General features: G+C 46.3%; 1 protein-coding gene across 1 annotated transcript in view; it reads left to right on the top strand.

The window, feature by feature from the left end:
* TOPBP1 (DNA topoisomerase II binding protein 1) overlaps positions 1–15,572 on the top strand; it is an 872,354-nt gene that overhangs the window by 676,627 nt on the left and 180,155 nt on the right. The window lies entirely within an intron of this gene.

Genomic DNA, 15,572 nt, shown 5'->3' with positions numbered 1-15,572 from the left:
TGGGTCAAATTCTGAGCTCTGCTATTATGTAGTATTGGCAATTTATATTAAATTAACAATAGTTAAACAGAATTTCTTTTACAATATATGACGAGTCCACGGATTTTATCCTTACTTTTGGGATATGGCCTCCTGGTCAGCAGGAAGTGGCAAAGAGCTCCACAGCAGAGCTGCATATATACCCCTCCCTTTCCTCCCCCTTCAGTCATTCTCTTTGCCTGTGTTAGTGATAGGAAGAGGTAAAGTGAGGTGTTTAGATTCTTCAATCAAGAGTTTTTTGTTTTTAAATGGTGCCAAACTGTACTATTTTATTACAGAGCAGCTTCAAGTAGTCTTTTTAGACTGTGGGAACTGGTGGATTTTTGTCTCCACTGTGCCTCCCAGGAATGTGCTGCGTTTGATGTACATAGTCTTGGAAAATCTCAACTAAGACTTCTCTGTTTCACAGGACCTCAGGAGGATAAGTGGCACCTCTTGACGCTGTGAAGTTAGCATGCTTTTACTCAGCATGAAGGTAAGTGCAGTTCTTTTATTCTGGGACACAGAACAGACTCTCAGATGGGACTGTATGTTCACTATGCTTTGGACTGGTATGTATGTACAAGTAAAGCAGTGACGGAACCAGACACTCTAGTGGTCCATTTTTCTGGGGCTGTCAGACGCAAGGGATAACAGCAAACAGTGCGTTTATTCTTTTAAGGCTATTGCGGAGTGCATATGATATTCTGACCTCCGGTTAATGGCGGATGTTGCCTGTGTTAATAGAGCGTGTTGAATTACGCCCACGAGGGGCGGAGCTTAGACTTTGCCCACTTTCATAGCGCAGTCAGTAATAGTTTGGCCTTCTCAGCCTCTAAGCCTGCTTTTCCGGATTGTGCATTTGGTTATTATTGTTCCGGTCACAGGAGCAGGTAGGAGCTGCGGCGAGGTGACAAGGCGTGTTACAGAAGCATTAGTTATTCTGTTGTGAAGAGCTTATTTCCCAGCAGCAATGCCTGAACCAGCAAGCCAGCGCCTAAGAAGGGCTCCAAGAAAACTGTAACAAGTTTCATTTCATAAAGAGTTAACTCTTTTTTTTCAGCTTTTAGAAACTATTGTCTAATCACCTCTGGAGCCAGACTGCTAATTGATAAGATGAACTTGTAAACTTGTTATCTTAAGTACTGTAATCCTATTGTGGCCTGTCAAAGGACAGTGCTCTCTATCTAAATGTGTGATGGGGGATTTTGTGCTTCCCCCCCTCTCCCCCTGGGAGTGCCCTGTGTGCATGTAACCTTAATAAAAAGCAGGCTGGGCATTCCAGTCCTGAGTTCTTGTTTGACCCTCAATCGCAGCGTTGACTCGTTTTTGTGGGCAGAAGGGTATCCTAGCTGTACTGCAGCTAAGGGAGATTATTCTATATTTGCGAGACTCATATAGAATACTATGGAAAGCAGCTTCTCCCCTCTTTAGCAATAGGGATCCAGGCTACTAAGCGGTCCATCTCTCAGCGAGACTAAGGGTAACCGTAACATTTGGCGGCAGCGGCGGGATTTTCCTGGATTTCCTAGGAGAGGTACAGAACGGATGGAGAGCGCTTACGAAAAATTGAAGCGTACAACCCTAAAGGATTTACTTGAAAGCAGAGGGGGGTACGCCAGCAACCGGCCGAGGAGAGAGCTGATCGCAGAATTGACCGAACTGGATCAGAGCTTCACAATGGCGGAAACACCGACCACGATTAGTGACGAAAAAACCAGGATTGTTCGGGAAAGGCTCTCATTATACGGGCCGAACCCCTCCATGGAATTGGTACAGCAGTTGATGGCGGAGGCGGACGAGGATATACGAGAGACTCGAGCCCACGAACTCAACCTAGCGAACGCACACCGCAATGCTGAAGCCCCGCAGGTAATCATCCCTGTCGAAAATGCTGGGAGGCCCAAGATACCCTATGCGGCATTTCGACCCTTCCTAGAGAGCAAGACAGGGATTGATGAATATTTGGCGGACTTCGAAAGGCAATGTGCCCTGCACCAGATTCCCAACAGAGAGTGGCCCACGATATTGTCTGGGAAACTATCCGGGCGAGCCCTGGAAGCCTTTCGTACTCTGGGTGCTGAGGAAGTGACACAGTATGAGCTAGTTAAGGAGACACTGTTGCGACGGTACGCTGTAACTCCGGACACGTATCGCCGACAGTTTCGGGGCACGGAAAAGAAGCCTAACGATACCCATATGGAATGGGCGCACCGAATGCGGAGAGCGGCAAATCACTGGCTGAGCGGAAGTAAAGCGGTGACTGGGGAGGAAATTTTACAATTGTTTCTCTTAGAACATTTTTATAATGGCATGGAACAGCAAGGGAAGGAATGGCTGCGAGACAGGCGGCCTTCTACCTTAGAAGAAGCAGCCAAATTGGCCGATGAACATTATGACTCCCGTCTTCACGAACCCATGAACTACCGAGCTCCAGCACGGGTCGAACCCAGAGAGGTTTACCGTGCACCCCCTCGTGCTGAATTCCGAGCCCCGGTGCCCACAGGGCCCGTCCGACACTCAGGACCACCCAATAACAGCTCTGAGCGTCCCAGACTGACTTGCCACCGATGCAAGCAACCAGGGCATTTCATGGCTAGCTGCCCCCTTAATACGCACCAGACACCCAGGAATTACAATTACCCCTCTGGGTCCTATCGTCCGGCCCGGGCCCTCTGTGTTAACCAAGAGGCCCCTATGGAGGGATATGTGGGGCCGCTTCACGAGGCAGACCCTGTATATGCTGCCTCAGATAACCGCCAGCACCATCGGCAGAGGGTATGGCTCGAGGGGCGATCTACCGAGGGATTGCGAGACACAGGGGCTACTATCACGCTGGTACAGAGTCATTTGGTGCCAGAGCACAAGCGATCCGGACAAACTGTGGCCGTTAGAGTGGCGGGGGGGGATGTGTACAAAATTCCAACAGCTAAAGTGCATCTTGATTGGGGAGCGGGAAAGGGGGCTGTGAACGTGGGCCTAATGGATAATTTACCTGCCGAAGTACTACTGGGCAACGATTTGGGCCCCATGACTTCTGCCTATGCTCCAGTATGCAACAACGAGGCGGACCCAGTGACTACACGGGCCCAAGCCCGGACGGAGCGAGAGCTCTCACCAGTGCGGGAGACACAGGTAAGACCTACCCCGACCTTGCCTGACAGGTTAGGCCCCATACCCTGGGACACCCCAGATGCCTTCGAGGCAGAGTCTAAGACTGACCCGACCTTACAAAAGTACCGGGAACGAGCAGAGACCGGAGGGGGCGGGGCAGATAACGAAACATTCTTATGGGAAAAAGGGAAACTATACCGCTGGACAGAGAAAAGGGGACAGCGTAGGCGACAGCTGGTAGTGCCCCACAAATACCGTCAAGAAATCCTCAAAATAGGCCACGACATCCCCTTAGCAGGCCACCTAGCCGTTACCCGTACCCTACACCGCATTACTCACACGTTCTTTTGGCCAGGGGTGCACGCTGACGTTAGAACTTACTGTAACACCTGCGATGTGTGTCAACGAGTAGGAAGGCGAGGCGATCACCCTAAAGCCCAGCTAGTAAATATGCCCATTGTAGAGGAACCCTTCAGCCGGGTTGCTATTGACCTAGTGGGACCACTGGCTACCCCTAGTCCCTCCGGTAAGCGATACATTCTTACCGTAGTGGACTACGCTACCAGGTACCCAGAGGCTGTCGCCCTATCCAACATACAAGCGGATACGGTAGCGAATGCACTAGTACAGGTGTTCTCCCGGGTAGGATTTCCAAAAGAAATCCTATCCGACCGAGGCACCCAATTTACGGCTGAATTGACCCAACAACTCTGGCAGGTTTGCAAAATTAAGTCCCTCCTAAGCTCCCCATACCACCCCCAGACGAACGGGCTGTGTGAGAGGTTCAATGGGACCCTCAAGCAAATGCTCAAGACGTTCACTCAGGAATACCGAGACTGGGAACGCTTCCTGCCGCACCTCCTATTTGCTTATCGGGAGGTGCCCCAGGAAACGACAGGGTTCTCTCCCTTCGAGTTGCTCTACGGAAGAAAGGTACGGGGACCCCTAAACCTGATCCGGGAGCACTGGGAGGGAGAGATGGAGGCTGACGGTGTCCCAATTGTGCCTTACGTGCTGGAACTCAGGGACCGAATGGAGCAATTAGCCAAATCCGTGCGGGCTAATCTCCAGTTGGCCCAGAGAAGACAGAAAGTATGGTACGATCGGGGGGCCCGAAAGAGAATCTTCACCATAGGACAAAAGGTGTTAGTACTTAAGCCGGTGAAGACAGACAAATTGCAGGCGTCCTGGCAGGGTCCCTACCAGATCGTAGAGAAAAGGGGAGACACCACTTATGTGATAGCTAGCTGCCACGACAACAATCTTAGAAAGACATTCCATGTAAACATGCTCAAGGAATATTTTGAGCGACCAGAGAACGTGACGGCCGTATGTTGTTCCCCTCAGGAAGACCCCGACAGTTTACCCATTCCAGACCTATTAGAAAAGAGCCTCCCCACAGGTATAGTGGCGCAGGTTCAGATAGGGGACCGACTTAGCCCCACTGAAAGGGAGCAGCTCAACCAACTCCTCCAGTCCAAACACCTCACCTTCTCCCCGAAGCCAGGGTACACTACTTTAACCACCCACCAGGTAGATACTCCGGGACAAGCTCCCTTGCGCCAGGCTCCGTACCGAATCCCCGAAGCAGTTAGGACAGGAATGAAGAAGGAGATCGATGAGATGCTCCAGCTCAGGGTAATTGAGCCCTCCGATAGTCCCTGGGCCTCCCCAGTTGTCTTGGTGCCCAAGAAAGATGGGACCACCCGGTTCTGCGTAGACTATCGGAGGCTCAATGAAAATACCGTGACGGACGCTTACCCTATGCCCAGGGTAGACGAGCTACTCGATCGTATAGCCAGGGGAAATTACCTGACCACTATTGACCTCTGCAAAGGTTACTGGCAGATTCCCCTGGCCCCGGAGGCTATCCCCAAGTCGGCATTCGTCACCCCATTCGGCTTATATCAGTTTAGGGTAATGCCGTTTGGGATGAAGAATGCCCCAGCTACATTCCAGCGCTTGGTGGATAGGCTCCTGGATGGCTTCCAGAGTTTTGCTTGCGCCTACCTGGACGACATAGCGATCCACAGTGAGTCCTGGGAGGACCACTTAGCTCATGTGGGAATGGTTCTGGATCAGATCCGGGCTGCTGGCCTGACTCTGAAGCCAGAAAAATGCCACTTTGGGATGGCCGAGGTACAGTACCTGGGTCACCGGGTGGGGTGTGGAAAGCAGCGACCAGAGCCGGCCAAAATAGAAGCTGTCGCCAATTGGCCCACCCCCATCACTAAGACTCAGGTCCTAGCCTTCCTGGGCACGGCAGGGTACTATAGACGGTTCGTACCAGACTACAGCACACTTGCCAAACCCCTGACTGACTTGACCAAGAAGAACTTACCTCGACAGGTCCTGTGGTCTCCCCACTGTGAAACGGCTTTCCAGGCTCTCAAAAATGCTCTAATTAACGCTCCTGTCTTGGCGGCCCCAGCCCTTAACAAACGTTTTATCGTCCATACAGATGCTTCCATGTTCGGGCTGGGAGCTGTCCTCAGCCAAGTAGGCGAAGATGGAGGGGAGCATCCAGTTGCCTACATCAGCCGGAAGCTCCTGCCCCGCGAAGTCAGCTATGCAGCGGTCGAAAAGGAGTGTTTGGCTTTGGTGTGGGCATTAAAGAAATTGACTCCCTATTTATATGGTCAGGAGTTCACTCTGGTCACCGACCATAACCCGTTGGTGTGGCTGAACCGGGTCTCTGGAGATAACGGCAGGCTATTACGTTGGAGCTTATCGTTGCAAACCTTCAATTTCACCATTACTTACAGACCTGGGAAACAGAATGGCAACGCCGACGGGTTGTCCAGACAAACCGACCTCAGCCCCGCATAACCAGCGGTCTGGACAGCCTTAGTCTGCCCCGAAAAGGGGTCAGACCGTGTCTGCCAGAGTGTTCCACAGAAAGGGAGCAATGTTACAGAAGCATTAGTTATTCTGTTGTGAAGAGCTTATTTCCCAGCAGCAATGCCTGAACCAGCAAGCCAGCGCCTAAGAAGGGCTCCAAGAAAACTGTAACAAGTTTCATTTCATAAAGAGTTAACTCTTTTTTTTCAGCTTTTAGAAACTATTGTCTAATCACCTCTGGAGCCAGACTGCTAATTGATAAGATGAACTTGTAAACTTGTTATCTTAAGTACTGTAATCCTATTGTGGCCTGTCAAAGGACAGTGCTCTCTATCTAAATGTGTGATGGGGGATTTTGTGCTTCCCCCCCTCTCCCCCTGGGAGTGCCCTGTGTGCATGTAACCTTAATAAAAAGCAGGCTGGGCATTCCAGTCCTGAGTTCTTGTTTGACCCTCAATCGCAGCGTTGACTCGTTTTTGTGGGCAGAAGGGTATCCTAGCTGTACTGCAGCTAAGGGAGATTATTCTATATTTGCGAGACTCATATAGAATACTATGGAAAGCAGCTTCTCCCCTCTTTAGCAATAGGGATCCAGGCTACTAAGCGGTCCATCTCTCAGCGAGACTAAGGGTAACCGTAACAAGGCGTTTTTATTTTTAGCAATCTATGCCCTATAATTGTGGGTTATTGCCAAAACATAATACACGGTGTAAGAAGGAAGGTGAATTCAGAGAACTTCTCCTTTGCAATACAGTACTCAGCATTTTTGTCTTTTCAAATAAAAAATAAAAATCGGATAGATATGTGATTGAGTTCTTAAAGATACAGTACTCAATATATTTATTTTGCAATAGAATTCTGTGAGTGAGTCATATTTGTTCATTTTATTAAGATGGATGAGCACAGTGCATGCCTTATGTGTTTAAATGCCATTGTGGAACCACCTGTTACACTTTGTCCCTCATGTATAACTAGGGCATTACAGTGTAAAGAACACATTTTCTTATCTGATGATAATAATGATTGTACTCAGAATGATGAGGTTCAGGATAAAGCTCAATCCCAAGTGTCTCAGCCCATAACGCCCACACAGGCAACGCCATGTTCTTCATCAGTGTCTGCATCATTTACTCTGCAGGATATGGCTACAGTTATGTCCTTAACCCTTACAGAGGTGTTATCTAAGTTGCCAGTACTACAGGGTAAACGTAGTAGAATAGAAACCCAGGTAGTGCAGGCGACTTCTGATTCCTTGATGGCGATCTCCGATCTGCCCTTCCAGGACTCTGAAGGGGGGGTAGGGAGGTTTTATCAGAAAGAGAACTGTCTCACTCAGGTAGTGCATTACCCAAGACAGATTCGGACGTGATGTCCTTCAGATTTAAGCTTAAACACCTTCGCCTGTTACTGCGGGAGGTTTTGTTAACCCTGGATGACTGTGACTCTATTGTAGTCCCTCCAGAGAAATTGTGTAAAATGGACAGATATTTGGAGGTTCCTACTTACGCTGATGTTTTTCCGATTCCTAAAATAATTTCGGAAATTATTAACAAGGAATTGGAAAGGCCAGGTATACCGTTCTCTCCTTCCCCTATATTTAAGAAAATGGATCCTTTACCTGACACTGTTAGGGATGTTTGGCAAATGATTCCTAAGGTGGAGGGAGCTATTTCTACTCTAGCTAAGCGTACAACTATTCCTATTGAGGACAGTTGTGCTTTTAAGGACCCTATGGATAAAAAGTTGGAGGGTCTTCTAAAGAAGCTGTTTGTTCATCAAGGGTTTCTGTTGCAACCAACGGCCTGCATTGTACCAGTTACAACTCCGGCTGCCTTTTGGTTTGATGCCCTAGAATAGTCTCTTAAGACTGAGACTCATTTGGAGGAAATATTGGATAGAATCAGGGTCCTTAAGCTAGCCAATTCCTTTTGTTACGGATGCCGCCTTTCAGATTGCCAAGTTGGCGGCTAAGAATGCAGGTTTGGCCATTGTAGCACGCAGATCCTTATGGTTAAAATCCTGGTCTGCGGATGTATCCTCTAAATCTAAGCTATTAGCTATCCCTTTCAAAGGAAAGACTTTATTTGGGCCTGAATTGAAAGAGATTATCTCTGACATTACGGGAGGTAAGGGTCATCTCCTCCCTCAGGACACGACGTCCAAACAAAAGAGACAGAGTAATTTTCGTTCCTTTAGAAATTTCAAAGGTGTCCCTTCTTCCCCTTCTGCAAAACAGGAAGGGAACTTCGCACAGTCCAAGCCCGTCTGGAGACCTAACCAGGCTTGGACTAAGAATAAACAACTCAAGAAGCCCGCTGCTGCTTCCAGGACAGCATGAAGGGACGGCCCCCGGTCCGGGACCAGACCTAGTAGGGAGCAGACTTTCGCTCTTTGGCCAGGCTTGGATAAGAGATGTTAAGGATCCCTGGACACTAGAAATCGTGTCCCAGGGGTACCAACTGGAGTTAAAAAATTCCCTTCCGAGGGGAAGGTTTCTTCTTTCACGATTGTCTGTAGACCTGATAAAAAGAGAGGCGTTCTTACGTTGTGTAAAAGACCTCTCTACTATGGGAGTAATTTGTCCCGTTCCAATTCAGGAACAGGGACAAGGGTTTTACTCAAAACCTTTCGTGGTTCCCAAAAAAGAGGGAACGTTCAGACCCATTTTAGATCTCAAGAGTCTAAACAAGTCTCTCAGAGTCCCATCTTTCAAGATGGAAACGATTCGGACAATTCTTCCATTGATCCAGGAGGGTCAATATATGACTACCGTGGACATAAAGGATGCATATCTTCACATTCCTATCTACAGAGATCATCACCAGTTTCTAAGGTTTGCCTTCCTGGACAAACATTTTCAGTTTGTGGCTCTTCCCTTCGGGCTGGCCACGGCACCCAGGATCTTCACAAAAGTTCTAGGGTCTTTGCTAGCGGTTCTCAGACCGTGGGGCATTGCAGTGGCGCCTTATCTAGATGATATACTAATCCAGGCGTCCTCCTTTCAACTGGCAGAGTCCCATACCAACATGGTTCTGTCCTTTCTAAGGACTCATGGGTGGAAGGTGAATCTAGAAAAGAGTTCACTAATTCCACAGACAAAGGTTCCTTTCCTGGGAACTATCAGTGGCTCAGTGCATGGAGGTAATTGGATTGATGGTAGCGGCAATGGACATCATTCCGTTTGCGCGTTTTCAACTGAGACCTCTACAACTGAGCATGCTCAGACAGTGGAATGGAGATTATGCAAATTTGTCTCCTCAGATAGATCTGGATCAGGAGACAAGACACTCTCTTCTTTGGTGTTTGTCGCCGGATCATCTGTCCCAAGGGAGGTGCTTCCGCAGACCTTCATGGGTAATAGTGACAATGGATGCCAGTCTACTAGGATGGGGGGCAGTGTGGAATTCCCTGAAGGCTCAGGGAGTGTGGACTCGAGCGCGGAGTCCCTACTTCCCATAAATATTCTAGAGTTGAGCGCAATGTTCAATGCTCTTCAAGCTTGGCCTCGGCCAAATTCATCCGATTTCAGTCGGACAACATCACGACTGTGGCTTACATCAATCATCAGGGAGGAACAAGGAGTTCCTTGGGGATGACAGAAGTATCCAAGATACTTCGGTGGGCGGAGGCTCACTCTTGTTATCTGTCAGCAATTTACATCCCAGGAGTGGACAACTGGGAAGCGGATTTCTTGAGCAGACAGATGTTTCATCCGGGGGAATGCAAACTTCACCCGGAGGTTTTTGCTACCCTGATTCTCAGGTGGGGCAGACCGGAATTGGATCTGATGGCATTGCGACAGAATGCCAAGCTTCCAAGGTACGGATCCAGGTCCAGGGATCCTCAGGCCGAACTAATAGATGCCTTGGCAGTGCCTTGGTCGTTCAACCTAACTTATGTGTTTCCTCCATTTGCTCTCCTTCCCCGGGTGATTGCTCGGATCAAACAGGAGAGGGCATCAGTGATTCTCATCGCTTATGCGTGGCCTCGCAGGATTTGGTATGCCGATCTGATGGACACGTCCTCTCTGCCGCCGTGGAAGCTTCCACTGAGGCAGGACCTTCTCATTCAGGGACCCTTCCTTCATCCGAATTTAGTTTCTCTGCAGCTGACTGCTTGGAGATTGAACGCTTGATTTTATCTAAGCGAGGGTTCTCTGATTCGTTCATTGATACCTTGATCCAGGCACGTAAAGCCTGTTACTAGAAAAATTTACCATAAGATATGGCGTAAATATCTTTATTGGTGCGAATCCAAGGGCTACTCATGGAGTAGAGTTAGGATTCCCAGGATTTTATCTTTTCTCCAAGAAGGATTGGAGAAAGGGTTGTCAGCAAGTTCCATAAAGGGACAGATTTCTGCTTTGTCCATTTTGCTACACAAACATCTGGCAGATATTCCAGATGTTCATTCTTTTTGTCAGGCTCTGACTAGAATCAGGCCTGTATTTAGACCAATTGCTCCTCCTTGGAGTCGGAATTTAGTTCTTAAAGTTCTTCAAGGGGTTCCGTTTGAACCCATGCATTCCATAGATATTAAGTTATTATCTTGGAAAGTTTTTTTTTTGGTTGCTATTTCTTCTGCTCGCAGAGTTTCTGAGCTTTCGGCTTTACAATGTGATCCACATTATCTTATTTTTTATGCTGATAAGGTGATGTTACGTACCAAACCTGGTTTTCTTCCAAAGGTTGTTTCTAACAAGAATATTAATCAGGAAATTGTTGTTTCTTCCTTATGTCCTAACCCTTCTTCTAAGAAGGAGCATCTGCTACATAATTTGGATGTTGTTCGTGCCTTCAAATTTTATTTGCAGGCGACTAAGGATTTTCGTCAAACATCTTCTTTGTTTGTGGTTTTTGATGGGAAACGTAGGGGTCAGAAAGCTACGGCTACCTCTCTTTCTTTTTGGATGAAGAATATCATTCGTTTAGCATACGAGACTGCTGGACAGCAGCCTCCTGAAAGAATTACGGCTCATTCTACTAGGGCTGTGGCTTCCTCATGGGCATTTAAAAATGATGCTTCTGTTGAACAGATTTGCAAGGCTGCAACTTGGTCGTCTCTTCATACTTTTTCCAAATTTTACAAATTTGACACATTTGCTTCTTCTGAGGCTGTTTTTGGGAGAAAGGTTCTTCAAGCAGTGGTGCCTTCCGTTTAGGTTCCTGTCTTGTCCCTCACTTTCATCCGTGTCCTATTGCTTTGGTTTTGTATCCCACAAGTAAGGATGAAATCCGTGGACTCGTCATATCTTGTAAAAGAAAAGGAAATTTATGCTTACCTGATAAATTCATTTCTTTACGATATGATGAGTCCACGGCCCACCCTGTTATTTTTCTAAAGACAGGTTTTTATTTTTTGTTAAACGTCAGTCACCTCTGCTCTTTGGCCTTTCCTTTCTCTTCCTAACTTTGGTCGAATGACTGGAGGGGGAGGGAAGGAAGGGGCTATATATGCAGCTCTGCTGTGGAGCTCTTTGCCACTTCCTGCTGACCAGGAGGCGATATCCCACAAGTAAGGATGAAATCTGTGGACTTGTCATATCGTAAAAGAAATAAATTTATCAGGTAAGCATAAATTTCCTTTTCATGTTTGTTTATATATATTTATTTTCACCAACGCACAAGTGAATATGGGCTGGACAGAAAAAAAGCAAAAGCTAAACCCTCTTCTTGATGCATACCATATTTTTGTTTATTTTGGTCTTGAAAACAGGATCCTCAGTTTCCAGTCTCAGGTTAGGATAATCCAACGTAATCTCTCATGGAGGCATTTTTATGATATTTCCATTACTAAAGAGCCTATTGCTTTTGATTTGTCAATTCTTAAAGAATTACTTTCTGTTATAATTTTTAAGCTAAACAACTAACATATTAAAGTTAATAAACATTAATTAAAACCTACTGACCTATATTTTCTCCAAAACGAAGTTTCATAACGTTCTAAAAGTATTCCTTTTATTCGCCGATGATGTCACGTTATCCTGCCCACTATTTTCAGCACTGCATGTTCAAAATACTTAAACCAATAACTTTGTGTTTAAAGCGCCATTTTGAAACCTAGGTATTGTAAACGGATTGGTACAGAGCAAAGGATACCCACGGAGTGGGTTTGGAAAACAATTAAATTTGCAGACAAGATTTCTGACATACGGTAGAGATATGTTAATGAAATGCTATTGATAAAAAGCGTATTTGGGGTAGTTAGTTAGTAACAGGCATAGAAAATATTTACTTACAGTGGCCCTTTAAGCATATTATTTGTGCATGAGAAATATTCTCCATATTTATGAGCTAGTCCCTCTACTTGAACTGCACTATTTTGTATCTGTATCTAAGGAACGTCTTGCATTCTGTTTCTCATGTCTTGTGTGAAAGTCTTTCAGGCTGAATAGAGTAAAAGTGATAGACTCAATGAGATACTATTCTGTGATCGAATATATATGGATGTTTCTCTTGCAAGGTGTATCCAGTCCACGGATTCATCCTTTACTTGTGGGATATTCTCATTCCCTACAGGAAGTGGCAAAGAGAGCCCACAACAGAGCTGTCCATATAGCTCCCCCTCTAGCTCCACCCCCCAGTCATTCTCTTTGCCGGCTCTAAGCACTAGGGTCTCTCTACGGGAGGGTAAAGTGAATGTGGTGTTAGAATTGTAGTTTTATATCTTCAATCAAAAGTTTGTTATTTTTAAATGGTACCGGTTTGTACTATTTACTCTCTAGCAGAAAAGTGATGAAGATTTCTGCTGAGAGGAAGATTATTTTAGCATGTTGTAATTAAAATCCACTGCTGTTCCCACACAGGACTGAGGAGTACCAGAAAACTTCAGTTGGGGGGAACAGTTTGCAGGCTTGACTGCAATGAGGTATGTTCAGTCATTTATTTCTAGACAAGACTGAGATAATGCTAGAAGACTGACAAGATCCCCATGTGGGGAGGGTAAGCTATGTTCTGAGACTTAGTAAAGAATTGAATGCTTACATAACAGGGCTAATTAGGCTGGTTGACACTAATTCAGGGCAATCGATTATTTGTTTAAGAAATACTCGTTGGAGACACTTTTTTAAGCACTTTGGAGTGTTTTCTGGGGTTATTATCCTCATGGCACAAATTTAGTCACTCAGAAGTGATTTTTGTAGGCCTCACAACTCCGGAGTGGAGTGGGAGGGGCCTATTTTCGCACCTCAGATGCGCAGAATTAAAAGACAGTTCATGCTGCTTCACATGGAGGGTCCAGCTGCTGATTGAGGGCCTAAAAGAAACTTTTTTCCCCCAAAACTGATTCCTAAGGGCAGGTAGGGCCATAGCAGTAAGCTGTGGCAAGGTGCTATAGTTATTTAACCGGTTGCTGGCTTTAGGCTGCTCCGGTTTGGGCATTAAGGGGTTAAACGTTCTGCAACTTGTGGTGCAATCATATTAAGGCCTTAGGTACATACTGTGAAAATTTCAAAAGAATTACTGCATTTTTCACTGTTTTGTAAAATTGTGTGCTCTTTTTATTTCTTAAAGGCACAGTAACGTTTTTTCAAATTGTGTTTTTTTTTTGATTAAAGTGTTTTGCAAGCCTGCTTGTGTATGCTACTAGTCTGTTAAACATGTCTGACACTAAGGAAAATCCTTGTTCAATGTGTTTAGAAGCCATGGTGGAACCCCCTCTCAGAATGTGTCCCAATTGCACTAATATGTCTATACACTTTAAAGATCATATTGTTGCACTTAAAAGTGTGGCCCTAGATGATTCTCAGACTGAAGGTAATGAGGATAGTCCGTCTACCTCTCCCCATGTGTCACAACCAGTTACGCCCGCACAAGCGATGCCTAGTACCTCTAGTGCGTCTGCCCCTATTACATTGCAACAACTAGCGACAGTCATGGATAATTCCCTTGCTGCCTTTTTATCCAAACTGCCAGTTTTCCCTGCAAAGCGCGATAGCTCTGTTTTAAGAACAGATTATGAGCAGTCTGAAGCTTTGGTAGCCTTATCTGATGTGCCCTCACAACACTCTGAAGTGGGGGTGAGGGATTTGATGTCTGAGGGAGAAATTTCAGATTCAGGAAAGGTTTCTCATCAGACAGAGTCAGATTCATTAGCGTTTAAATTTAAATTGGAACACCTCCGCGTATTGCTCAGGGAGGTATTAGCTACTCTGGATGATTGTGACCCTATGGTGGTCCCAGAGAAGTTTTGTAAAATGGACAAGTACCTAGAGGTCCCTGTATACACTGATGCGTTTCCGATCCCTAAAAGGGTTGCGGATATTGTTCCTACGGAGTGGTATAGACCAGGTGTCCTTTTTGTTCCCCCCCCCCCCCCCCCCCCTATTTTTAAGAAAATGTTCCCCATAACTGACCCCAGGCGGGACTCGTGGCAGACGGTCCCTAAGGTAGAGGGGGCTGTTTCTTCACTTGCTAAACGCACAACCATACCAATTGAAGACAGTCGTGCTTTTAAAGATCCTATGGATAAAAAAATTAGAAGGTTTACTTAAGAAAATTTTTGTTCAACAAGGTTTTCTTCTCCAACCTATTGCCTGCATTATTCCTGTAACTAGTGCAGCGGCTTTCTGGTTTGAGGCGCTGGAGGAGTCGCTCCAGACGGAGACCTCATATGACGAAATTATGGATAGAATTAAGGCTCTAAAGCTGGCTAATTCTTTTATCACAGATGCCGCTTTGCAATTTGCTAAGTTAGCGGCAAAAAATTCAGGTTTCGCCATTATGGCGCGCAGAGCGCTTTGGCTCAAGTCATGGTCGGCCGATGTGTCGTCAAAATCCAAATTGTTAAATATCCCTTTCAAAGGAAAGACCCTTTTCGGGCCAGAATTGAAAGAGATTATTTCAGAAATCACCGGGGGAAAGGGCCATGCTCTCCCTCAGGACAATCCCTTTAAGGCTAAAAACAAAGCTAATTTTCGTTCCTTTCATAATTTCAGGAGCGGTCCCGCTTCAGCCTCCACAGCTGCAAAGCAAGAGGGTAACGCTTCACAGCCCAAGGCAACCTGGAAGCCTTACCAGGGCTGGAACAAGGGTAAACAGGCCAAAAAGCCTGCAGCTGCTACCAAAACAGCATGAAGAGGTAGCCCCCGATCCGGGACCGGATCTAGTAGGGGGCAGACTTTCTCTCTTCGCTCAGGCCTGGGCAAGAGATGTTCACGACCCCTGGGCTTTAGAGATTGTTACCCAGGGATATCTTCTAGAATTCAAGGACTCCCCTCCAAGGGGATGGTTCCATATTTCTCGTCTGTCTACAGACCAGACAAAGAAAGAGGCGTTCTTACGCTGTGTAGAAGATCTACATACGATGGGAGTGATATGCCCAGTTCCAATTGCAGAACAAGGACTGGGTTTTTACTCAAACCTGTTTGTGGTTCCCAAAAAAGAAGGAACTTTCAGACCAATCCTGGACCTAAAAATTCTAAACAGATTCCTCAGAGTCCCATCATACAAGAGGAGACCATTCGGACAATCTTACCTATGATCCAGGAAGGTCAATATATGACTACCGTGGATCTAAAGGATGCGTACCTGCATATCCCTATCCACAAAGATCATCATCAGTTCCTCAGGTTCGCTTTTCTAGACAAGCATTACCAGTTT

This window comes from Bombina bombina, chromosome 5 (genome assembly GCF_027579735.1).
Source record: "Bombina bombina isolate aBomBom1 chromosome 5, aBomBom1.pri, whole genome shotgun sequence".
NCBI lineage: Eukaryota > Metazoa > Chordata > Amphibia > Anura > Bombinatoridae > Bombina > Bombina bombina.
Note: the sequence above shows the minus strand (reverse complement) of the source record. Positions and strands in the feature narration are given on the sequence as shown.